This window comes from Phoca vitulina, unplaced genomic scaffold, assembly GCF_004348235.1.
Source record: "Phoca vitulina isolate PV1807 unplaced genomic scaffold, GSC_HSeal_1.0 scaffold12, whole genome shotgun sequence".
In the NCBI taxonomy this organism is placed as follows: domain Eukaryota; kingdom Metazoa; phylum Chordata; class Mammalia; order Carnivora; family Phocidae; genus Phoca; species Phoca vitulina.
In genome coordinates, this window is record NW_022589715.1 from 36,324,191 (window position 1) to 36,352,087 (window position 27,897).

At 39.8% G+C, this 27,897-nt stretch overlaps 1 long non-coding RNA gene across 3 annotated transcripts in view; it reads right to left on the bottom strand.

Annotated features, from left to right (window-relative positions):
* The window catches only part of LOC116636279, a 491,383-nt gene extending 465,406 nt beyond the window's left edge, over positions 1–25,977 (bottom strand). For all 3 annotated transcript variants that reach the window (XR_004300311.1, XR_004300308.1, XR_004300310.1), the window contains exon 1: positions 25,840–25,977. This is a non-coding gene — a long non-coding RNA (uncharacterized LOC116636279). The remainder of the gene's footprint in view (positions 1–25,839) is intronic.
* Between the last annotated feature and the right edge of the window lie 1,920 nt (positions 25,978–27,897).

Consider the following 27,897-nt stretch of genomic DNA (forward strand, 5'->3'; position numbering starts at 1 on the left):
GTTTTGAACACATGGTTATTAGGCTTAATTCATTGAAAATATGTTAAATAAAGGAATCATGTATGGAACTTATGAAAATACTGATGAAATATACTCATTCAAACATGAATTAAGGCCTTATTGTAGTCATGGGTTGCGGTTGTTTCAAACTGAATCTCATTTTATCCTCTTCAATTTAATATGATTACAATAGAAGAAAACATCTAAAAAAAGAGTGTTTAATTAATTTTAAATGTTATATGTTCATTTAAACAACAACAAAGAATGACCACAAATGTAATGAGGCTAAAACATTTAATTTGAAAGGGAACACAGAAGTCCCCAACACCAAAGAATAAAAATTGAGAGTATTGTGAATGCATCATGATCGATTAGTACTAACTAAATGAATAACTAGATGGAATAACTTTTCAAAACCTGTATAACTGTTCTGTAAGTATTATATAAGACTATAGATATATCTAAGAAAGACTGAAAAAGTTTTCAAATATATCAAAGTGAAACATAATGCTACAACATAGGGAGATTGAATAGATAAAACATTTTTAACTACTGTTTGGAGTGAACTGTATTCAAGCTTACTTTTGTCTATATCTATCAGAAATTTTATTGTAATTGAACTACATCATGTCCTTGGCCTCAGTTTTTATGCCTGCAGACATGAAGAAGTTATGCCCCCGCTATAATCAACCACAAGCTTTACAGTCACTGTAGTGGCATGGCCCAGATTTTCTAAAATAGTTTCAATTTCAAATATTTTCTCCCCACTTTTTATATGAACCAACATGTTGTTCATATATTTAGTTTAAAAATTCTCTTTGCCTACTATAATTCTAAACTTATAAATATTAAGAAATAGCTTAGATTAACATACATCAACCCCCAAAATAAGATTTTAGGGAAAACGTGTACATTAATCTCCTTAATTCAACACAATTTTTTTGAGTTCTTGGGCATCATCATTTGTATATAAACAATGTACTGATAATAACCAATTCTTATCTCTTTGATCTGGCAGGATCTCTCCTTGAAAAATATTATTAGCTGCAAGTTTTTGTGAGTGAAATAAATTCCATTTTGTAAAAAATTTCACAGTTCATCTTCACTAACTCGGACTGGCCTCTCCACCAACCCCTCACACTAGTTTAAATTAAATAAAGATTGGTTTTAAAAATGTAGACAGCTACTTAATCAAATAACAAATAACTGAGCAGGCTGCTTGAAATCATGTTCACTGATAAACTCCTGGTCAGTTCCAATGACCATAGACTCACCTGCTTTTGCACAGGTAAAAGACTCCCCAAGGAAGGAACAGTTTTCTAGAACTTATCAAGGTCCACTTGATAATATTTATAATTCTCCTATGAGAATTTCCTAATAGCAAATACACACAAAAATAAGCAAAACATCAGGGAAAGATTGACCCTAAAGGTATGACTGTTCTAGTTGTTCTGATTTATTTGTATCCTGGGGAGCAAAACCAAAGGAATGTGCTATATTACTTGTCTATCAGCTCAGAGCCCAGCCCAGGAAGAAGGTGAGAAGACTGCAAGTGAAGTGGAAATATGGGGGAGACCTGCTGGGGGCCCAGGAATCTCTTCTGTGGTTGTTGGAACACAGATGCCTGGGCAGCTCATCCCTGACCTGCCATCTTGCTTTCATTTCTCACTTTATTTTTTATCTCCATGATTTTCTGTTAACTTCCTATTAACATCCATCAGAAACCTAGCTCCAGTTCTGACCAGCCTAAGGGCAATAGGTTGAATTGGGTCATGGAAAATATGACATAACTGATCTAGTTTCCACAAGGTTCATGGACTGAATGGAAATTATTCAGAAGGCACTGGAGGAGATAAATATTCATATTCTGTCTTTCTGTCTGTATTTCTCTCCTTTGTGGCCTTTTTGTATTCGGCTTGATGGGAATTTATATCTCTAAGGAAACTTTTTTTTTTTTAAACTGCAGCCAGTATCTGAATTATCTTGAGCTAATGATCACATGCCAGGCAGAGGGTATGACTGAGATGAGATGTATAATTTCCAGTGAATATTTTCACAGTTTCTCTGGATCATCTATATTGTTTTCCGGTTAATATAACTTTTTTAAAAGTCACCTTCAATAGGGCATGTAGTGTGGTTGAAATATGACAATATGAGGAAAGTAGAAATAGAGAAAACAAGGGAGGTAAGAAAATAAATAAGATCAGGGGCGCCTGGGTGGCTCAGTTGTTAAGCATCTGCCTTTAGCTCAGGTCATGATCCCAGCAGGGTCCTGGGATGGAGCCCCGCATGGGGCGCCCTGCTCAGCGGGAAGCCTGATTCTCCCTCTCCCACTCCCCCTGCTTGTGTTCCCTCTCTCACTGTGTCTCTCTCTGTCAAATAAATAAATAAAATCTTTAAAAAAAAAAAAAAGAAAGAAAAGAAATAAGATCAGGCTTGGGTTGCGTAGGTGGCTCAGTCAGTTAAGCGGCCCACTCTTGGTTTCGGGTGGGGTTGTGATCTCAGGGTCATGGGATCGAGCCCCACATCGGGCTCCGTGCTCAGCACAGAGTCTGCTTGAGATTCTCTCTCTCCCTCTCCCTCTGCTCCTCCCCCACATTCTCTCTCTCTCAAATAAATAAATAAATAAATCTTTAAAAAATAAATAAGATCAGGCTTAACAAATAATTTATATTTACTCAACAACTATTCATTTGTTCAAAAAATTACTGAGTGCCTACCATGTGCTGGGAATAGAGAAGTCAATAAGTAAGTCCTTGCCTTCATATGATAGTAGCAAGACAGACAATATACCAAAAAAAAAAAAAAAAGTGGTAACTGGTATGGTGAGAAACAAAGCTGGTAAGGAGAGTAGTGTGGGGGTGCCGATTTCCACAGGGTGGGCAGGGATGTTCTATCTAAGTGGGTGACCTGGAGGTAGAGGAGGGGATAGAGGAAGGGAGCAAGTCATGTACCTGCATACCTATAGGGGGTAAAGGCATTCCAGCAAGAGGGAGCAGCAAGTACAAAGGCCGCAAGGGGCCTAAGGAGCTTCAAGGAAACCCGGGGGATGCAGCCGGGGGGCGGGGCGGGGTGGTGATAGGAGAAGAAATAAGCAAGTGAGGGTGGAGAAAGAATCAGAGGTCCCATCATATGGGGCCTGTGCGCCATGACAGGTCTTTGGAGTTATTCTAAGTGTGATGGGAACTCATTGGAAAAGGTTCCATTATTTGATTTACCCTCTGAAAATGTCACGAGTCTGCTGGGTTACAATACCCTATAAGGAGATATGGTGGAAGCAGGAAAACCAGGGAGGGGGCTAATGCAGATGGAGAGCCAGGAGATGGTGGTGAATAGGACTAGAGTGAAGACAGAGTGGGCAGAAGGGGCAGCTTGGGGAGATGCTTGGAAGGTGGAGCCTGCAGAAATTGTCGATACGGTTGGATGTGCAGTCTGAAAGAAAGACAGGAGTCGAGGATGAAGGAAGGATTTGGGGAACTGAGCAACCCACAAATGGTGAGGTGCTGGTGTTGACTGAGATGAGGAACACTGGGGGAGGTTTGCAGAGATGAGGCTCAATGGAAACCAAGTGTTCCGTGTTAAGCATGTTAATTTTGAGTTGCCTATTAGGTGATGGTGCACAGTTGGAGCTCAGAAGAGAGGCAGGTGCTAGAGATAAACATTTGGGGTCGGCACATAGTGGGATCTGAGCCACAGGTGCCAAGGCAAATTGCTTCATAAGTGAGTGATGATCCACACAACAGACGAATGAAGACTGAGCCCCGGAACACACCGATATTTTGAGGTGGCAACGAGAAGGAGGATCCAGCAAAGAAAACTTGGAGATGCAATGAGGTAGGAGGGCACCAGAGGTGTGATGTCCAGGAGTACTAGCCAAGAAAGTGTTTCAAGTGTATCAGACGCTGTTGAGATGTCAAAGATGAGCACTGGAAATTTTAGTAGAGTGACAACTCTAAAAGCTTGGCTGGAGTGTGGTCAAGAAAGAACAAGACGTGAGCGTGCAGAGAGAACCAGCGCTATAGCAACACTCTCTTGCCAGATGAGCAAAGCATCGCTTGGAATTGTGGTTTACGCTCTTCCTTAGTTCTTTGTGGCTTAATTTTCAGCATGGCCTCCAGTCATTTTAGTATTGAACTTGTGAGTTCAGTGTTTGGTGTTGCAGTAAAAGCTTCATTTTGAGCAGTTTAAGAAATAAAAGAAGGCAGAAACCATGCAGACATTTCAATTTACGATTCTTCTCTAAACTATGTTGTTAACATTATATTACACTAGTTAATCATCTGATGTTAATATCTATGTAGCTTTTTTTCCCTCTAAATCTGTCAAAGAGAAAAAGTTAAATGGCAAAACATCCAAATGACAGAATTTTTTAAAGCATATGTTGGATTTAATGAATGTTTAGTTAAAAACAAGTAGGCTTTGAGGATATCAGGTCTCTGAGATCATTTTGAAAGGGAGAGAGGAAAATGATAGACTCAATGTGATTGCTGCAATGATTTTTCCTTTATTTTTCCTTTTGGTCTGGAGAGAATAGATCACAAAATGAAATGAGCCATTACCCAGGTGAAAAGTATACTCTCCTACCAAAAAGAACCTTACAGCAGTTTCCATATTTCTACATGTACTTTATTCTTTCTTCAATGTGACTCTTACTGACTTTAACAGCAGTATTATAAGAATTACAAGACAATATTAAAACAATGAGTAAGAGCATTTTACCTAAATGTATTTGCATGTATCCAAATTTTACTCCTCTATCAAGATCCAGCTCCGGGGCGCCTGGGTGGCTCAGTCATTAAGCGTCTGCCTTCGGCTCAGGTCATGATCCCAGGGTCCTGGGATCGAGCCCCACATGGTCGGGTTCCCCACTCCCTCTGCCTGCCTCTCTGCCTACTTGTGCTCTCTGTCTCTCTGTCAAATAAATAAAATCTTTAAAAAAAAAAATCCAACTCCAATAAACCTTCAGTGAGACCTTTCCGATCCCTTCCTCTTAGAATAAATCTTTCACCTATAAATAATATTCTATCTGTAAATCTTATTCATTTTTTTTCATTTATTCAACTACTATTCATTGAGTGCTTATTATGGACTGGCACTCTCCTAGGTGCTTCGGATGCATTAGTGAACAAAACAAAGCTCCCTGCCTTATAGAGCTGAGATTCTAATGTGGGACAGACCCCAAACCATAGACATCATAAACAAATAATCACCTAGTATTTAGAAGGGGATCGATTCCTTGGTAAAATGAAATGTACAGCAGAGGAAGGGGGTGTAGGGGATTCCAATGATTAAAATAGAGGTTAAGGTTGGCCTTACTAAGGCGAAATCTTAGCAAACCTGAGGACTTGGAGGGAAGGAATTAACTATGTGGTTGGTGGGGGAGAGCATTCCAAGCAGCAGGAGGAGCCAATAGAAAGAGTTAGAAGATACACACCTGACCTTTGTCAGGACCAGAAAAGAGACCAGAGTGGCTTGAGGGAGGTGAGGGAGGGGACGAGTAGTAGGAGATGGGGTCAGAAGCTGATGATTATGACAGTGAAATGGGGGCCATTACAGAGGTTTGAGCTGAGGAGTGACATGATCTGACTTCCTGTTCAAAAGGACCCTCTGGCTGTTGAGAATAGCTTGGAGAGGGTCAGATGGGAGTAGGGAAAACAATCAGCAGACCCTGGCGGTTACCTAAGTAGAATATGATGGTGACACAGACTCCAGGAAGACAGCGGAGCTGGTAAGAAGTAGTTGGATTCCTTTAACATAGCAACTTTTAAATTTTGTTATAATTATGTATACATCTTATCACCATTTCTAGACTACACACTCCTTGAAGCCAGGATTTGCATTCGTGCTTACATTTCCAACAAGGGGTGCTCAGTGACATTTTTAATGACTAAATAAATGGTTACTAGACAAAGAATCTAGCCTATCAATATCTCTGGCACATACCCTGTATTTCAAGGCATATTTATGAATGGACAATAGCACCACCAAGAGCATCAGCTTTGAATAAGAAGAGAAAAAAAATCTATGTACTGCTTAACTGATGGCAGAATAATGTAAAGAAAAAGAGGTCCTTCATATATATGAGTTTTATTTAATTGCCTACAGGTTTCTAGAAGTAATCTGCTTCTCCATTTTCTCTGTTTTCTCCTTGAGATAAAATAGTAGCCAAGGGAAAGAGAGATTTCTGGAGAATTCAGGTTCATAGTAGGTTTTGTCACGGAAATATTTATTATTATAAGAGCCAGTTGAATGACTTTCTATAATGCTAACCCTTACTGTAGTTAACACTGCAGGGAAGAAATCTATCTCTGTCTTCAAAGTCCATTATAATAAAAACACATGCATATAAAATAAATAACTTCTCCAATACATACATATTTGGCATTACAATAGCCAAATGATGCAATCATTTGCTACTAAATCACAAATTTCCAAAACTTCAATATAGCAAGAGGGAAATTCCTTCAGGAGAAAAGTACCCACAATGATCTCCATTCATAGCTATAGAATACAGCTAAAGAAATTTTCTTTTTAAATACAGTGATTCAGGTTTTTAAAATGCAACATCCAGTTTGGGTACAGAGTTCAAGAAAGCTGCTACATGCAATGTGGAAATAATTTACGTGTACATATAAAAAAAATCCAGGATGGGAGCAGATTTCAATCTCTCAAAAATACAATGTCAGAGTCTGGGTTCTAGGCTGATACAGTTCCTAAATGAATCTGTAATCTGGAGGGAAAATTCCATCTCTAAGAAGTGACTCCTATTTCCTGCGTCCCTTATTTCTTTTAGCTGCCATTGAGAAGATTAAACTCCGCTTATAAATCTAATTGAAAAATACCAGCCTGAACTGGACATTACTATTTAAGACACTGGTTCTTCCATCTAATCATTTCATGGGTATTTATTGAGCATTTCATATTTCTTGGCAAAAAGATAATAGTTCTGAGTTCTGAGAAATTAAAAATTTTATGAGGAAGAGAGACAAACATGCAGTAGAACAGTTTGACCATGTTCAGATAGAGCCAGGCCCAAGGTGCAATGGCCGCCCAGGGTGAAGATGCTCTGACCCCATCACGGAGCTAGGGCAGCTCTACTACTATTTTTGGAAGGATGGACAAGGCTGGCCAGAGAAAGCAAAGGGAAGGGGAAATCTTCAGCAAAGGGCAGGCATGATCAGGATCTGATTTTTAGAATGACTGGCCCAGCAGCAGTGTCAAAGATGAAGTGATAGAAGTGGTCTGGAGGCAGGAAGATCCTTCCAGAGGCTTAAAGGAACTAATATAACAAATAATGAGGGTCTAACATAGAAAATGGCAGTGGGGATGGAAAAGAAGGGAAAGTTCGAAATCTATTTAGGAAATAGACCATAAAAGACATGGTCTTGACTCATCAGGGAGCAGAAAGAGCGAGAGGGTAAGGACAACCACCAGCTCTCCAGTCTGAGAGTCTGGGTGGATGGAGGGCTGTACTCTAAGCAATGCAGGAGAAAAAGCAAATAAGGCACAGAGAATTGTTCGAAAGCTATCATATCTGACATGATGCATATTTGAGATTAGGACTGAATTTACAAATATATATTTGTGGTCTGAAGGTCTTTACCTATTGAGCTTATCCAAAATCATGAAAATTAGAGAGATCATTGAGGAATACTTAACAAATTTCCTTCATTCTCATTTCTCTAATGTGTAAAGTATTGACAAGGTAGAGACCAGTAGACCATATCAATTTTAGATATTTGTGTCTGGTGAATATTTACCCATTTTAGACCTTCCATTACATAATCAAAAGCATGGCTTCTTCTTGAACACTTTTTCTTCTCTATATTCCACAACAAAATCTGAGCATACTGTATTTTAGTGATCATTGACCTAAAAGGAGAATAAAATAATGACAATTTGTGAAATACTTAACTTTATTTACCAATTAATAGTGGTGAGTTTTTCATTTGGGATCCTAATTTCAAATTCACTAATTAGAATTCTGAAACATTTAAATACCCTAGGAAATTTCTTTATTGAAGGACTTTCTTACCATAAAAAGATGAAAATCTCTCTGATTCCTTGTCACATTTGCAGTAGTATTTCCTTTTCTGCTTCCAAATCTTCACTGGGACCATCAACAATGCCCCCAAGATGCACTTGGATGGCTCAGTTGGTTGAACTTCCGACTATTGGTTTCAGCTCAGGTCATGATCTCGAGGTGGTGAGATCAAGCCCTGCGTTGGGCTCCATGCTCAGTGGGAAGTCTGCTTAAGATTCTCTCCCTATCCTTCTGCCCCTCCCCGCACTTGTGCATGCATGTACACTCTCTCACTCTCTCGCTCGTTCTCACTCTAAAATAAATGAACAAAATCTTAAAAGAAAAATCAAAAACAATGCCCACAAAATGAATCCCTTCTCAAGCAGGACATCCTGAGTCAGAAATCTGTTGTGTCCCTCCGCAGAGCTCCCATTAAATAATTTCTATAGTTTCTGTAATAACCAAAACTCTTGAATAATGTACTCTAGGATGCTCTATTTCAAGATCTTTAACCCTAGAGACCTAGATGAGAAAACTTCGTATCTTTATTATATATTTCTACACTCATAAATGAGTCAACTTTCATTAGATTACACTGTAATCCACCAGTAGAATGCTTCCATTCCAAATATAACCAGATTTTATCTACCTATTATAAAGTAAGAAAGCCATGTGTGCCCTAGCAATAAAAAAGCATTGTCTGAATCCGTGTTTTTCAAATTGCAGGTCGTGACCCATCTGTGGATCATGAAATCAATTTGGTGAGTCACAATCAGCATTTTTTACAAAATAAAATAAAAAACAGTGGAGTAGATAATATCAGAGTGCATTACATTTGTTAAGGGTGTATGTGGTTTTGTGAAGGTTTTGTATGGATGTACTAGGCCTTAATGTAAATTATTTCTTACCAAGAGTTGCATTCAAAGAAATTTGAAAGCCACTGGCTTAAATAACCTCATCAATGGATGTTGCTGAGAAATGCCAGGAGTTTGTAGCTCAAATATGAAGTGAAAATAAATTTTATGAAAAGTGAAGATTTATTTTTGTACAACAGCTCTCTGAAAATCAAGCACTCACTTATTTCAAGCTGTCAAATATCTTACAGAATAATACCTTACAAATAGGATCAAAGGTTTCTCCCATACTGTGTTTTATTACTAAGAATATATGGTCCAACAGCACTAAATGACAGATTCTCACTTGATTGATTTAGCCTTGCTACTTAGTAGTAATTATGGACAGAAGTCTCATTTAGTTGCATTGATCTTGTATTTAACTTAAGAATAAATTCAGAAGTTGAGATTTAAAATGCACTGTATGAGTCCTTAATCCGTGAAAGGACTTAAAAGATAAGAAAGCAATTGAAAACCTACAAATGCATATGTTACCATTATGTATAACTTATATACACACTCCCAAACATCATATTAGTATGTATAAACTAAAGGATATTCTATATTTAAAGAATAAACGAAGACCATAAATACAAATCTAATGATTGTGCTTCACTGTAATTTTATGAGAAGCCTAACTAACATAAAAGTTACATACAGTGCTTTATTTGTGCCACCAGGAATAGTTCTATCCATGGAAATAGTGGAAAAAATTGACCTAATATCACACTACCTAGTTATTCCTCACCCTGTGATGCCTAACTTATATTTTGGCAAATAAATTTTAAGTCTGTAGTTTCAAGAAAAGTATCAGTCATGAGTTTTACCTGAACTTGAAATAGTCCTCTTTTGAGAGAGCTATAGTAACTATGAGTTTATATTTTATTTCATTTCTATCATTCCATTCCTTAGGTTCTTTATGGTGTTTTAAAAAATCCATAATATAATTCTATGAGAGTTAACATAATAGACTGTAACAGCTGTTATGGTCTATTGTGTAAATAAGTAATTACAGAATTTACAGACTATCATGTAAATATGTAATTATGGACTTTTTAAAATGTGCATTATTTACTCGATAGTCTATCGTTTACATATGTAATTATGGACTTTAAAACATGTATTATTTACTCAGTCTGTAACAGCTCCTTGGGACAGAGTCGTTCTGGCCTATCGGGTAAACATGTAATTACAGAAATTTTTTAAATATGTATAATTTATCTGATAGTGCTGCTACAGATTATCACATCCATATGTAATCACAGATTTTTTTTTAAAAAAATGGTTATTATTACTTTGTATAATGTTTCCACAAGTTAACTCAGAGATTTTCGGTTCGTGGATCAGTTATCGAAAACCATGCAGTGATTCCATCGTATTCCATGTTTGCTAGTATAGTGGTTTTTTGCAGGTCACCTAAGTAAATTTGCAAGTTTCCCAAAGAAGTTTAAGAACTGACCCCAAAAGAAACAAGTCATTTTGAGAGAAAGGATGCTTTTATAATAGTCTCTAGCTTAAGGTTCTAGCTTTCATTTTTCCATAGTTATTGACATTACCATAGTATTTATTGTAAAAAGCCAGAACTTTTGTAACATATTTTGTTTCTTTAAAGCAGCATATCCGGCATGCATTTTACCTGTTGTCCTCTTTCGTATTAAATTATGCACAACTCCTTAGGATGACAATTTAAACTACTTGCCAATTTCTGTGGTGTAAATTCTCCCACCAAAACTGATTTCAAGCTACCAGAGGGATATCACTTAACTTGGACTATCACTTCATTACCAAACCATAATTGCAGATAGGAACCTATTTCAGCACACCACGGCCTTTTAGGCCATTTCAAATTTCAATTATTGACTTGCGGTATCTGAACCTTATCTATAGTAGACACTGAACAAGTCAGACACAAAAGCCCAACTGCTAAAGGCTCACATCATGTATTTAAAACAGTGAGTTAATAAGAGACCCTGTAGTGACCTATTCCCTGGTTCAGAAAATGTTACAATCCTGAGTGGGTTACTCAGCACTTTGAGGATGGGAGGGCATTGTTTGGTGTGTTGAATAGGAAACCAATCTTGGGGTAAGTTGAGGTGCACCTATGAAAATCAGTTTGGCAAGAATGTTCTAGAAGTGATTAAAGTATCAGATGGGTGATTGGGCTGGAGAACTTTAAGATCTATTCTAATCCTATGATGCTCTGTTTTGTGATTTAATAAATAAGTAAAGGTTAACTAGATCACCTTTCAGGAAGCCATCTGTAGTTCCACAGTTGTGTACTAGGAGATTTAATTGCCATTTTTACCTGAGTAATAAGTTGTAAGCTCAGCTGGGCAGCTCTGGAAGACCGAACCTTGAGAGGAATGTTGTAAAAATGAACTTCAGATACTGAAAATACCAAAACTAAGGATGTTACAGTATGTCTTCTATTTTATTTTTGAGTTGTGCCTTTTATTTTAATAACAGACTTAAACATTGTTCTGCATTGAAATTTATTTTTTAAAAGATTTATTTGAGAGAGCATGCACGTGCACAAGAGGGGGGACGGGCAGAGGGAGAGCACGAGAAAATATTATTATAATTAATTATTTTAATTAATTATATTATATTAATTATTAATAATAATTAATTATTTTAAATACCTCTACTTTCAAATTTAGGGGAGAATAAACTGGTCCCCTTATAGAGCTCAGACAGGGGATCAGCGCACATATACATGAAAAATTCTCTACACAATAGGCAATCATACTGTGTGGTCAGTTTAATAAACTGCCAGAGTGAGAGGGATTTCAAGTAATTCCATACAAAGGGAATGAGCTCTTATATACATTTGTCGAAGATGCTCATAAGATTTTATGTTGTTTTACCACTCAAAACACCCTGCGGAAGGAAGGCAGGACCTTCCATACACACTAAATTTTAGTTGTGTGGAGCCTTTATCAAGACCTGGCACCATGGGTTGCCTACCTTCAGGGAGAGATTGTGTTCCCACATGTTTAAATCCCATGTAGCACAAAACACAAAATATACATGACATTGGAGTATCACACGGCCAACGGCTGACGAGAGCATGCCCGGAAGGGGGCAGGTGCTGCCTGCCAGGGGCTGCAATTTAATATCCTGCTATAAAGGCAATAGGAGGCTCCTGTTCATCTGAAACCTAGAACCTATAATAAAAACAGTGAACAATTCAAAATTGGCACGTTAGTCCTACTGGCTGTTTATGTGCCAGGATTTTTTTTTTTTTAACCGTGCCAGAGCCTCAAACTGTGTACAGTACCCTGAAACAACTGAGCGCTTCTTATGTGCAACGTGGAATTATGGGTAGTGAGGGATTTACTATCTAGGAAATTGTTTTCTTTGTTTTAAGGAAATAAGGGTAATACATGTCCCGATGGCTATTTAGGGAAATCCCTTATTCTGGGTTTATTAAAAGGCTGAACTACATAATTTTATATAAAGTAAGACTTGCAACAATTACCAGTCTGAGGCACAGAAACGGGAAAGGTAAGCCAGAATTTCTAAACGTTCACTTCATCCAGGTGTACCTCACTTTAAACAATAAATGCATCCCAGGAGTGAAGTGAAAAGAAAATACTTATAAATTGAATCATATTTTAAATTAACTAGGGATATGGTTACTTAAAGGAGGCTTCAGCTGGTTCTTTAGTAATGTGGATGACCGATTTGCAATTTATCAGTTTATGAAATATGAATTTTCAGATGTCAAATTTTAAAGCAGAGTACATACATACATACATATATTTATATGTGGGTATATATACTTACAACGATATGTCCTTATAAATATTCTAAAAGTCACACAATTAAAATCAAAATACAGCAAAGACATTAATGTTTAGCTTGATCCATATGGATTTTCTGGGTTTAAAGGAACATATAAAATATTTGTTTGAATAAGGCTGTGTTAGAAAATGAAAACCAAAGGTTTCCAGAATTGCAGTTAGTTATCTGTGAAGTGGGAGTGCCGAGCAGTAAAACTCCGTGTCCACTTGGCTGCAACAATTAATATGGAGCTATTTTCAAGGTGGGATTATGGGCAATGGAACCTCTAGGGATGGGCTGTTTTGCCCATGCGTTAAATCCTCATTTTGTGTGAACTTAATGAAAAGATTGCAATATGTTCTGTCAATGGTTCCTAGAGCATGGAGATGTCTCTTTCTTTTTCCCCTGAGTAAATGTAGTGAGATTTGTGCTGCATTTTATGGATGGAAATGTAAAGAAAGTGTGTGCTTTTTACTTTGTTTGGAAGTCCTGAAGATAGACTTAAAATCATGTAGGGAAATGCAGTTGGTCTAAGGATGTAATATTGACTGGATGCACAATCAGTGGATTTGTAAACTTTGCTGTGTTTGGGGAAAACCTCTAACACTATAAAATATCAAGAAGAAAGAGTTGAGTTTTTCTATAGCATTTTAAATTAGGCATAGCTATTTTCAACAGAAGCTTGTTGGTCTGCTCTAAAAAAGTTTTTATTTATTATTCTAACTAATTTGAATTCACAAGTGTGGTGTGCTATAGCCAGAATAAAGACTTGCTTCGCACAGAAATGTTCAGATGCTGTAACACAGTCAAGCATATGCTTATCTTCTTTTGATAAAAGAGAGACTACTTGGGGATAGCAAATGCACAATATTGATCATAACAAAAAGCCCAGGGTAGAGCGGAAAGGAACAGAAACCAATAGGTGTACATGCCACGAGGTGCCCAGTCAGCCTTCAGGTGACCCTGGCACACAGCCCGCATACCATCGGTCCATCAACGAGGAGGGTCTCGCTGGAGGTGAACTATGTGTGGACATCTGCCTGAAGCCAAAGGCCACCCAGGGGTATGCATGTAGTCAGGGTCCTCCCTTCCTTCACCCCTCCCCAGCCCATGGCTTAGATAGGACCAAATTTGTTTTTCCTCAGTATTGTTGAAAAATACCTCACCTTGGGATTCCTGGGGCCACAGAATATCCAGGGTCCTAGCAAACAACTCAGAGGCTCTTCATAATTTGCACCAGCGACCCAGTTAGCTCACCAGTTTCTGTCCTTATGGGGAATCCAGACTCTGAAACTCTGAAATTAAGCAGCTTTTGATTCAGTAGACCAGAGTTCGTTTTTGTTTTTAACACCATGGAATTCTTTGGGTAGAAGGAGATCTTAAAGATAAGTCAAATCCCTTCGCTTTAAGGTTGAGAAAGCTAAGGCCCAGAAAACTGACCTGATTTGGCAGACTGTTGGCCAGTGGCCCAGCCATTGATGGAGCTCCATCCCAGGAGAAAGGAAACAACACGATTAAGCTAAATGTTAGGGGCTGTACACACGTTACCTCATTTCACCCTCACAAAACCCCTAAGAGGTGCTTATCTTTATCATCCCCATTCAGAGTAAAGTAAGTGAGATTTAGAACAGTTGACTAACTTGCCCCAAATCCTATACCTTTAGGACAGTTTGCGGAAAAATCCATTCACCGAAATGGCCAATTTACCCAATGCATTTGAAGAATGGTCAAATTGCTGAATTTACCAAGAACTTATTTCTTTAAACTATTATTTTTGCAGTAATTAATATTATCCTTATAGTTAAAGTTTTAGTCAACGGTTGGTTTTTACTTTGTCTTCATGGCAACATTTGTTTGGAATTTAAATTTGTATTAGTAACTGCTATAGATCAGATTGGTGGTCCTAACTCCATGGTCGTTATAAAATCCCTTCTGGGCATTTGAACATCCTTTCTACTGCTTCTAATGGTCTCTGCTTTCACCCTGCATCTTCCTGCAAACTAGGACCGAGTTAACATAGCAAAGGGACAGAAGTCATAAGCTTTCTGCATTTGATGAAATTTCTAGCAAACGGAGTTGCATGGGATGGTTCAACAGCCCAGGACAACATTTCCAAGATTTCATTTTGTTTAGTCTTAGTTTTACCTTAGGTTTATTAGTTTGCCATGGCCATTTATGCCCCACAGTCCCGCAGCTCATTACTCAGCCAGACCAGCCAAACGGCTTTTCCTGTTTGTTTCACATCTCAAGCACTTTAAAAATGTTTAAACAACATGTCAAGTAATCCATTTAATTTATCTAGGAAGCACTCTGTGAATCAAAAAGGGGCAAAAAGCAATGGGCCCAATTAAATGAGTTGGATGACAGAAACTCATCCTCATGATTCATAGAAGTTCTTGAATTTAGAACAAGCACAACACTAGGAAGTGAAATAAATGAACTATAATTCCCCAAAGTCAGGGACCAATATGCTAAGAAAACATGGAGTACACTGAACTTTCAGAACCTATCAACGAATGTAAAATGGCTGTGGCAAAAATAAAAATTAGGAGTTCAAACTAAAACTTTGAATTGGCCTCTCAAGCTGCCATGGTTACCTCACTCGGTGGCATCTGTGATAAACTTTAGAGACGCTTCATCCAAGGAAAGTGTTGATAAATCCATGATTGGGTAACTCGGTCATTCCACGAACTTTTTGATAGGGGAATTGGATTTTGGTGAAGAAATGGTTTTTGGGGAAATAGCAATTCAAGGAATTAGTCCTTCAAAATTGTTGGGGTTTTTTGGAACACTGATATGCTTCTGATCACTGGATGATAAGGCATGGAAACCTGTCTGCTGACTCCAAAACTACCATTCTAACCTCCATAGCCTTTCCAATTAACCACATAATTGGATATAAAGTGGAAAGATATTTTGAAGTTCCTTAAAGCTAAAGAAATGAAATGTGGACTGAAAATTTTAGACCCCTGAAGAAGTTCCTTTGAAAAGTATTATAATAAGTATATTAAATCAAATAGCATAGTTGAGTTCAATGTAAATCCTGTACTATAGGTCCCAGTAGTAGAATGAGAGAGTGAGAAAGCGCTTTCCCTGATACCAAGAACCTTAATTTGAGCAAGACTCAAACATTTATATTCATATCATGTGGATCTGTCTGGCCACAGTTAATTTGAGCATGTCACTTTATTCCCTGTACAGAATATCTAAAGCTTTAAGGCAGATTCAGGGAGACTTTTCTTCCTGAAACACAAACACTACACAACTCTCATTAACTGGAACTTTCACATCTACACTGAAGTGAAAATAGAACCTAAAGCTCTGTCCTACCTCATGTATGTCAAATAGCACAGATTAGAGAAGGTATGTTTGACAATGGCATTTTATTCAGGCTTGAGAGGGAAAGAGTTGGACAAGTCATAAACCTGCATAACCATGCAATAAAAATAATTGCAATGATGTTTAAAAGACACACTAAAATGAATACTTGATAAAGGCAAAATTTTGCCTGCTACTCATTTGACTTCACCCCAACTTGTCACAACCATTGAAAAGGTATGTCTCTACAACTTTAGAGCTAAAACCACTTTCGAGTCGTCTGGAGCCACAGGTGGAACTGGGAATGTGTTTCCAGGGGTGGGGGAAGAGAGAAATAATTATTTGGTAGTATTTTCAGGTTGAAAGGGTCTAGGTCAGTTCTGTTCACAGAAATATAATGTGAGCCACATATACGTCTTTGAATTTTCCAGCTACATTTAAAAAAGTGAAGAACAGGTGAAGTTATTTTTAATGTGTATCTCCTTTAACCCCCAAAGTAACCAAAATATTAATATTTTAGCCTTATAATCAATATAAAATTCTAATGAGCTATTTTACATGATTTGTACTAAGTCTTCAAAAGTCTGGTATGAATTTTACACTTACAGCACAACTCAATTTGGACTAACTACATTTCAAGCACTCAATAGCCACACGTGACTGGTAATTACTGTACTGGACAGCATAGGTCTAAGTCCACAGTCTCATTTGAAAAGGGTAGGTGCTTTGAAGATACTGGAATTGGGCGATTCCGTCTGGATTGTGGTTTGTTTATTGTTGACTCTGAACGTTAGACTGCTGGAGGCTATAGACCAAAAGAGCACAATTACAAGACCTCTGAACTCTGGGCTATAATGCGTACCCCCACCAATGTGCAATTCATATCGCCAAGTTGTAAAATGTTTGGGCTGTCCCCCGGTTTTCTAAATATTTTCCTTTATATCTAAAGCCAAGTAGATAAGAAATAAAGGAACCCTCTCCTCTTCGCTGTACCCCAACTCTGGTCATCCTTAGTACTCTACTATCCATCCACTGGATGCTCAAGAACTGCCATTCCTGAGTGTGGCTATTTGCCTTACATTTTGACACACAGGCTAGAGGTGTCTCTACTCCGACCCTCTGCGTAGGCAGCTCGCCTCATGACGCCCTGTGAACAGTACTGCTGCATCCCCACACCTCCACCACCTGTCTGACAGCTGAGAATCAGCTGGGGCTACTTTCAGAATGCTGATGCCCAGAATGCCACCCAAACCTATCACCTTGGAATCTCTGCAGGCAGGGGCCAGGCATCCGTATTTTTTAAACTCCCAGGACTGAGAACCACTAAAGTGTTACTAGCAGTCTGTGTTGATTATTAACTCAATTGATTGGTGTTAATGAGGTCAGAGATAAGCAGATGATGCTCCCCTGCCAGATAACTTTATTTTATTCCGTTGGCGGTACTTCCACGCCATTGTTGGTGCAAATACTAAACACTAAAAAGGCAACACCAAACACAGGCCTTGATGTGTGTAATTGTGCACAGAAGTAAAGCCCTACCGATACCATAAAGAATCATCAGCCAAACTTCCCAACTTCCGCAGTCACCCCCTTGACTCACGAGATCAAAATGAAAACGGGATTTTTTTCCAATGGGAAAAGAGTAAAACCAGCCTCCAAGAAGCCACTGGATATTTTTACCTTGCTAGTGCAGTCCTGTCCAATGTTCTTTTTAAATTAGTTTTTAAATTTGAAATTTTTATTTTATTTAATTAATTAATTTATTTTTAAAGATTTTATTTATTTATTTGACAGAGAGAGACACAGCGAGAGAGTGAACACAAGCAGGGGGAGTGGGAGAGGGAGAAGCAGGCCTCCCGCTGAGCAGGGAGCCCTCTGCGGGGCTCGATCCCAGGACCCCGGGATCATGACCTGAGCTGAAGGCAGACGCTTAACGACTGAGCCACCCAGGCACCCCTAAATTTAAAAATTTTAAATGAAAAACACTTTAAAACCATACTTTGCCAGTTAAAAAAAAAAAATCCTTTCTAATTCTCATCACATCTTTTTGGGCTAGGTTAAGAGAGAAACATCCAAACTTCTAGTCTCTACTTTTAAGATATCTTAGTTTCAAACCTGTTGGTGTCTTTATGTTTTTTTTTTTAATTGGCTGAAGTAAGAAAGAAAAAAAGAATTAGACTCTTTTATTCAACTCAAGTAATGAGTTGCTTTGTAGCACAGCAGTAGACTTCGTCACTAAAATACTGATTTTTTCCCCCTTTAATTAGTTTTTGCTTTGGTCAAAATATGCTGTTCATAATTTTCAAAAAAAAAAAAAAAGATTATTTGTTTAACAAATTTATCAACAAATAGCTAAAGAGTACACATGACAACCAAAACATTCTCTGATTTGAGAGGCAAAAATATATGATGTCCTGTTATCTTCAAAGGCCTGAGAACCTGTCTGAGGAGATTAAACTCACATTCTATGAAAAAGATAGCTAAAATTATGAACAACAACAAAAAAAATAAAAGCAAAACAGTAGCTTTGAAGTGTTCAGAGAAGAGAGATCCCTCACTTCCAGCTGGGATGGGCTATTGCAAGGCTAAATAGAGACAGGAAAGATTTTACCTGAACCTTGAAGGATGAGCAGAGATTAGATCATTAGTCCAGAAAAAGAAAATCTATGACCAAGAGCATGAAGAAAGGAAAGCATAAGATGGGCTTAAAAATAGTAATGAGACAAGTAAAGAGATTAATGAGACAAGAGTGTTTGACCAGGATCAGGTGAAAAGTTCCACATCATCCAGGCTTAGATTGAAAGGGTTAAGGACTATGGACTAAGCAAAAACATAGTTAGGCAAATTGGATTAGTTCTTCTGTTCTCCAGCGACAGGGTAAAGCTAATAAAGGTAAATTGGTGTTAAGAGTTGACAAAGGTAAGGTGATAAGGGGCCATGATGAATGTACCTAAAGGCTAGACTAGGGATTTTTATTTTTAGATTTTCCTCTAGGTAATGGGAAATTGACAAAGACTTTTGTCTGTTTGCTTGCTTACTCGTCTGTTTTAAATAACGCAATAAAAGCCATGTTTTCAGGAAGACAAACTTTGAAACCGTATACAGCACAACTTGTAGTGGAACAGAACTTGAGCTGGAAGAATGGATTAGTAGAGCAATGCAGAGAAGCTGATCTGAATTGTAGCAATAGAAAGGGAGGTATCAGAGAAATTATGGAGGAATGATAAAAAGTAGGACTTGCTGACGAATAAACCTGAGAGGTGCCTGGTGCTCCATACATAAACTCCCAACACTCACTCCTTCACGCCGAAGCCTGCTTGCTGTGACTACATGTGATCTCTGCTTGAGGTCTTCAGCCTGGTTGAGAGGAGTTGCGCGGCCCACGTGAAGGACCAGCCAGAAGTGCCAGAGAGCAGAGAGAGAATACTCCTAGAAACAGCCTAAACCAGTAAGAATGGGATGTGATGGATAAATGCTACAGATTCCTCACCCCTCTACTGGAATAATTCTTCATTCTACGCTATCCCTCAGAGTGCCCCAGTGGGATTAAACTTGAGTTCCCTGGTAGCAATGTGCGTGATAATGCACCATTTCTTGTCTGTCTTTTATTCCTTATCTCCTTTCCCACTCCCTCATCAGCATTTCTTGGTATCACTCGCAAATACACTTGTGGCACTGGTATCCCTGCCTTGGTGTCTGCTTGCAGAGGAACCTAAATTAAGAGTTAAGAAGAAAGTAGCCTTAAAAATTAGGCAGAATAATGCCCCCCTCCCAAAGATGTCCACGTCCTAATCCCAAGAATCTGTGAATGTGATACCTTCTGTGGCAAAGGGAACTTTGCAAATGTCCACGAAATGGGGACTAGCCACATGTGCCCAATCCTAATCACATGGATTCTTACAAGCAGAGAACTGTTCCCAACTGTGGTTAGAGAAGTGACAATGGAAGAACAGTCAGAAAGATGCAACATTGCTGGCTTTGAAGATGGAGAAAGGGAGCCATGAGCCAAGGAATGTGAGTGGCCTGTAGAAACTGGAAAAGGCAAGGAAATGGATTTTCCCCCATAGCCCTTAGAAAGGAATGCAACTCTCCAGACACCTTTAGTGTAGCCCAGTGAGACCCATGTCAGAGCTTCAACCTATAGAACTGTAAGATAATAAATTTAAGTCGTCCTAAGCAATGAAGTTGATAGTAAGTTTTAGTAACAGCAATAGAAAATTTACACATTATTTTTAAGTTACAGGCTACTGAAATTTTGAGGTAGTCCTAAAAAGTGAAATAAAACAGAAGACATTGACTTTTTTAAGAGATGCTGGTTTGAATGTTCATTATGTTGAGTTCTGTGTGTGTTCTTGATCGTATGATAGTCTTAGATATTCACAGAGCCTCTTTCTTCAACTAATCATGAGAAGGGGAAAGATGTTTGATATTTGTTGTGTTTTGTTTTAGCCAGGAAGTTATTGTCACTTAGTCAGTTCTATTAAATTGTACTTGATACCTTCGAGAAGATATAATTTTCAAAATGTGTGGGTAATGGGGAAATGCTGGAAATTGATAACAAAATACCATTGCCAAACACACTCTTTCCAGTGCTCAGTTTCACCTGGGCTATATTTAGAAGCTTTCATTTGGAAAGGATGCTTTCCGTGACAAATGTGTTATATGAGTATATTCTTTGAATTTAAAATTTTCATTGAGTTGCGGCAACACACACACAAGGGCTCGAAATATGAATTTTGACACATTAATTCAGAGCAACTTAAAGTAGCTTCCAGTGCATTTTTCAAAATACGTCATCCTGGACACACAGTTTTATTTGTGCCTGTAGTTCTTGCTTTCAAATGCCACACCGTTGGAAGATTATGAATGTTTCACTATATTCTAATCCTGTAGTTTCATTGGGTTACTCCATTTTTAGCAGCCCCTGCCTTTTCCCACCCTGTCTGTCCCATCTCTGCAGCCACATCCAATCCTCACCCCACCCCACAAAACACGTGCAATAGGGACACGATTGAATATTAAAAAACTCTAAGCCGCTGGTGTGCTGGGTTTGGTAAGAGAGTTGGGTCTGCTGCCTCTATACAGAGTTCTGGGGTGATACCCACACCTCCACCTAACCTCCTTCACATAAAGCCTACCTACTTTCTGATTCATCTTCTGCCTGGTTCTGGCTTGTACGCCGGTACTCATGGAGCTCAGTGGTGACCCAGGCTGGGGCCTCGGTGGCTCAACCGAGTTCCTTCAGCCTCTTACCCTGACAAGATTTTGCTCCCACTAGCTCTTGTGCTAACTGGCACAGAGCTTAGCTTTCTGGTATGTGCATCTGGAAGCCCAGCGATGATGGGCACTGCTGCTGCTTTGAGGCCCTGCCTTTCCTTGATGCAGATTCCACTGATTTGGGTTAGACTTGCTTTGTGGCCTGGGTTGTTTACACTGCTGCATCCTCTGAGGTGAGTAGGTGTGAAAATGGGGAAAGGATCCTTTCTGCTGCCCCACGTTGTTTTCCACAGCCTCTGACTCATGACACGCGCACCACTCCCCCCCCCCCCCGCCCCGGCTCCAAGCACAGAACATACCTCCAAGCCACCTTAATTAAATTAAACTCTTAGTGTTTTTTTTAAAGCCTTATCTATCTGCAGACTGTCAAAGCCACATGTTTTGCTTTTACTTCCCCCTTGCTCACAATATACCATTCATAATAAAAATAAGCTCTTGCCAAACAAATTTTAAATAACTCACTTTATATATATACATTACAAGGGTAAAGCCAATCATCTTTTTACCTATTATAGAAACAGTTCAGTCACTTCAGTGACAGGATAGGACAATAAATGTTGCTGCTCTCTCTGGTGGGCAATGTAGTCCAGTGTTTCAGAGAGGGATCTGCTTAGAGCACATCCTCTAACTGCAGATATGACACCAAATGCACAGCACCGCCCCCCAAAAAAAGAAAACAAATTCCTCTAAATACCAAGATAATTTGTAGAAGGGCTATATGGTTACAAAAGCATTTTGGCAGGGCTTAAGAAAATGAAATCAGGGAGAAAGCAAGTGCAAAAGACATTGAATTTCAAGTAAGAATGGGCGCAAACACTTTAAAGCCAAAAATAATCTGTGTACCCTGGAGCTTGGGGACCGACCGTCTGCCTCAGCAGATCACAATCCTATAGCCATGTGTCCCCAAACGACTAAAAAAGATGATTCAAGAGGATTACCTATTGGTACAGGCTTTTAATGCTGACAAATGTGGTGAGTTTTATAGACAGGTGCCCTCCACGGCTTTTATTTGCAATGGAGTTTTTAATGTAGTTAATGCTATTTTAATTCCATTTCTACTAAGATCCTATTTTCTCAGAGACTTGGGCTTGCAAACCAAAGATTTACCAACCATAGTACCTTTCAGGAATGTCATTCTGAGCCATTCTTGTTGGAAATTATCTGCGACGGTATTTTCCACCCTCTTCTTCCTTCTTTGCCCTTCCACAATCTTGCCTTTGATTCCTAACCCCTGATCAATTCTACCCACCCGAAGGTCTTTAATGATCTCCTCTTTTCCAAATTCAGTGGACTCTCTATTCAGGGGACCAATGCTTTGATTTTGAAACTATCAGGCTTCCTTGAACCCTTCTTAGCCTTGATTTTAGAGATATAAAAGAAATATCCTCATTCTCCTATTTTTAGCTGTAGAATAATTCTTGGGTTTAAGTACATTTTTGTTTTTGATTTCATTTTAATAAATGTTTACCAATTATTCAATTCAAAAACCTCTACCAGAAAGTACTGCTTCTTTTGTGACATAGCTGACAGAAGAACACCGAGTTTTGAACGAAGTTCCACATGAAAGAAACAATCTATACAACTCCTAATCTGGCATAGGATTAGGAGTATAAACTTTGCAAGCATCTTAAGCAGTTTTCCCAGTATTCTTGACATACTGATTACCAAATAGTGAGATTAATCATAGATGATACCCATTCTATCAGGATTCCAGCTACCTTGGAATGTTCTAGAAATTTCAGGAAGGTCAAGGAAGAAGAAACACACCGGGGATTTAATAATGCAAATTTTAGACTGATTTCTAACATATACTGATCACAGATGTGTGCCTCATTGGGGCCTAATATTCACATTTTCTGGTAGGCCAAGTCTAGGTTTGGACTGCCTACAAGAGCTATTCCTAGCCTGCAAGTTATGAAAATCATCACTGGAAGTCTAAATATCATGTGTTAAATTTGACCGTCACTCAAATGCACACAGAAGAATAAGAGGGTCAGGGTGCTAGCTACTAATGAGAAGGATGTTGATTTTAAATCTGTAATGTGTATATTTATATGTACTTTTCCATTTGGCGTCTCTCTTGGAGATAGTGTTTCTAATTGGATATTTTTGTGTATGTTGCAAAATAATCAGATAACATTTTGCCTCCCCAAATCATATACAGTTATGGTATTGAATTTTCTTTTCTCTATAAAAGGGTTTATTTAACCTCTTTAGTTAAAAATAATTTAAGGCCATGATGAATATTGATTAACCTTGGGAACCAAAGAGTAAACATAAAAACAATTCCGTACTCTAAGTTCAGGTTTAACAATGTGCTAATAGCCCATAATGAAGATAGCAGCCATCAGTTAATCAACCCATTAAGTTGGGATCAGAAGTGTCAACTCAAGTGCAGTCTACTAATTTACTGACCCTTAATGGGTCAGCAAGATCTATAACCCAAAGACTGATCTTTCTGCTTCTGTTAAAGTCACTTTGGAGGCCAATTCACTTCTTTCCATGATTATGATCTCTGACCTGGTATGGGCAGGAAGTCAACGTAAAATCCATTTATGAGAATGTGCTTGGGGTTACTGAGTAATGGAATCGCAAGCTAACTAGTGAGTTAAGTGTCCGGGTAGAAGCTCTTTATGGAAGCACCAACTTTGTTTTTCTAATGTCCACAGAAGTGTGAAAATAGACATGTACAATCTTAAGTGAGAACTTCTGACTCCAGTAAGTTCTAGGTTCTTGAGTTAGCTGTCTTTCCACCCACTCTCCTTCCTCTATTGATCTGAGTGAATTTCAGTTTTTTGAAATGTCAACAGGTTAAAAAGAACTGAGTAGCAAGATGGCAAGTTATAGGGCTATGCCTGCTCCAAAATTGCAAAATAAGTATTGCTTTATTAAAGATGTAGTGGGTTGGCTGGAAAGTTGCTTTAGTGATCAACAAGCAAAAAATGGACATCATTTGGCTGATCCTCATACATGAGAATCAGTTACCTAGTGTGCTACTTTTAAGGGGGAGGAGAGAAAAGGTAGAACACCTTCCTCTACTTGGGCCTTTGAGAGGGTATAACAAAAATAATGAATAAAAAATTCATTCACTTGAATTGTATCTGTATAGAAAAGGTAAAATAATTGCTATGATAAAACAAGAGGTTTTTTGTTGTTTTTTTTAAACATCAGCATTTTCCTTCTCAGGTAATAAAGCGATTTATTTTACTACAAATTACAATGTCCATTAGCAACCTGTCAGGCATATGATGTCAGAGACTCAAAAGGATGTGTGCAAGAGATGCAACTGGGCTTGGTTCTGATGCCCTGGTCCCCAGCCAAGCCTGTGCCACGGCTGCTTAATTAAATGCTACCAACTCCAGTCCTGCTCTGACAGTGTCTGGCTGTGGCGTTCCCCCCAACAGGACACAAACATAAAATATGAGGTATTAACTGAGAATTCTGAAAAGGGGAAGCAAGAAAAAAAGAAAACTACTAAATAAACTAAACATTTTTTAAAAAAGTTTTATTGAAAGAAAAACTGAGATTAACTTGAAGACCTAAAGATTTGTTTTTCGCTCTACAAAGGAAATGTGTCAGTTGCATGCCAATGATGCTCAAAAGATTCCCGCAAAGGAAACCATCTTTCCTGGGAGAATAGAGAGCTTCCTCTGTTGTTGGTGACATTGCCCCCCCCCCCCCATTTGTTGCCTTTGTTTTCCTCCCCTGTCATTAGCCAACCTCCCAGTACCGCCGTGCCAACCTTAGCACAAAGACACTCTAAAAGCCTCTGTAGGAGCGAGAGAGTTCCATCCTACGGGAAAAAAGTGAACCCTGGGGCCAAAAAGATGAGGAAAGATTTAGCCTTTGGAAAAGCTCTCACAGACGTGGGTGGCTTTGGCAAGTTCAAGTTCAGCCTTTAGACATGACCTCTTGCACAGGTTCTCAACCTTAAGGCCGGCCAGAGAGAAGCAAGGAGGGAAGGTGGACAGGAAGGAGAGAGAGGAAGGTCGCGGGGATGGAGGGCAGGAAAGAGAGGGCGTACGAGGAGGAGGCTGCGAAGGAGGCCGCTAGACCCGGAGGACGGAAGGCCGTGGCCCTTCCCGGGGCTCCGTCTTTCAGTAACCATCCCCGCCCTCCGCATGGGCGCAGCCCGCCGGGTCACTGCCCCGCCCCACCTCCCGGGCTGCGGCGCGCTCCGCCCGGGTCCTAGAACCGGAGGCGCCAGGGAGCACGCCCAGGGGTCACCAGCTGGGCTGACCCCGCGAGGCGACAGCCACATGGAGGGGGTCCCGCTCTCCTCGCCGCTCCGCTGCCCCCACCCCTTCCCCAAGGCTGCAGCAGCAGCAGAAGCAGCAGCAGCAAAGGAACAGAGCCACAGCGTCACCGAAATCCACACAGAGCCCAGCTGCGCCGGGGGCAGGGGGAGGGGGCTGGGGCGACTGCAGGGGGAGTGGCGGGGGCGGGGGGGGCGCCGGGGGGCCGGCGGGGGCGGGGGCGGGGTGGCGGCGGGGGCGGCGCGCGTGGCGGCCGCGCCCCGGGCCCGCGGCCGGCGTCACTTACCCGGCCAGGGCGCGGGGGCAGCTCGGCCGACTCCTCGGGGGCCGCGGCGGCTCGGGGCCGGCGGTCCGCGCAGCCCGGGCGCTGCCAAATGTAAACAATCCGCCATGATTTCTTTGTTTAGCTAATTGAACCTGCCGCCGTCTGGAGTCCCAGGCGCTCCCTCTCCCTTCTCTCCCCTTCCCCCCCTTGCGCTCTGTTTTATTTATTTATTTGTCTTCCCCCCCGCTCCTCAGTCTTTCCCTCTTTCTTTGGTCTTAGTAGCTGCTTTTAATGGAAGTCGAGGCAGTTGGGTAGTTGGTGCAGGGAGTGCGGTGGTGGTTTTTATAAATACAGGTAAAATAATACCCAAATCTCAGGCTGAGGTGCAATTTCTGAAAGAGGAGGAGGGTGTTTCTCTCCTTCCCTCCCTCTCCTTTCCGGCAACCCCCCACTTATTAGATTCTCCGTGGAAAGTGCCAGACAAATGTGGCGCAACTTCTCAGTCACCTTTCCTTTCCGCCGAACTCTCTCGTACCCAAGTTCGCAGGCGGATTTTGGACTCTGCAGAAGCGCTAGGTTCTTCGTTTACTTTGAAAACCTCAAGTATAAGTGATGTCCGACTGCCTAAAGGCGTGCAGAATAGTCTCCACCACCCCAGGGGAGGAATAATCATAATACAGAGTGCTCATCGGGGGAGGATGACCTATTGGCGTCGATTCAACTCCTTCTTTAAGAAAACAGGGGTATTACACACACACACACGCACACACGCACACACACACGCACGCATCCCAGAAGAGTGGGGCATTTCAACCTTTCCTTTGCGTAAATTAGTGGTACTTACTGTTGCACAAATATTTGGGGGAGGGGTGGTGGTGTAGACTCTGAACATATATATGGGCTTTAAAAGTTGTAGGAAATATTTAGGTCCTGGCGGGAAGGAAGGCTCAGCACCCCTTTCCTATGTGTTTCTGTGGGTAGAAATGCATTCGGTCACGAGTTTTCACTGTAGTTAATGCAAACATCATTTAAGTTCTGTTCTAGGTGGATTTATGATGAGACTCAGTGTAATCCAAGACAGAAAAAGTCTAGGGTTATGGCTTCATTTATTTAAAAAACTACTTCTTCAGTTTGACTTCTATTTATAACCACCATATCGATGGCACCAAAAATGATTCAATATTTTAATTCATAAAGAGGATTGAAAGGCATCTACATCTTGCAGTGAAACTGTCTCTTAAGTTATCATCAGAATTAATCTCATTAAAAGAAGTTATTGCCTTACCTGTGCTTATTCTGTGTGGGGAGAGCACTATTGAATAAAAAAGTAATGTCATCCTTAGAAGTCTGGACAACTGTTTACAGGTCACATAATATATTGATTATACGTGTAAAAGGACCATCTAATCCAATTGAAGAGAACTAAACTAACAAGTATTTGCACTATAGGCCAGTCACTGTGGTGTTTTTTACCACTAGGTCAATGAATAACTAGGAGTTCAAGCATTCTGATTATATATAAAGAGAAAAGAGAAAGGAATTGTATTGCCAAGCAATGGGAATGACCTCCATCAAACCCCCTATTTACACATGGCTTTAGTCTGTTCCCTCACAAAAGTTCAACAGAAGTTATGATCATATGTTTTTTCATACACGTGTTATTCCTCTCTCTACCATGCTAAATTTTATACCTTTTTCCAAGTTCTAAATTAAACTTGATCTTATGAAACCCACCTTGATATTTACCCTCTCCCGATGATGGTGCCTTCTCTTGACATCAGATATGACACTTCTGGGTGGCAGAACTGTGTGATCAAGGCCTTTGAATAGGGGACTTGGGTACTAAGTACATGGAAGAATCTTTTTTTAATTGTTGCACAAAAATTAGACTTAAGGAACCGTAGTTTCACTTTTAAAAGTCAGATGAAAAAAACAAATGTTTTGCATTGAGAGAGAGCATGCGAATGTGCCAGCAGGAGGAGGGGCCGAGGGAGAGAATCTCAGGCAGACTTCCCGCTGAGCACAGAGCCCAAAGTAGGGCTCCATCTCATGACTCTGAGATCATGACCTGAACTGAAA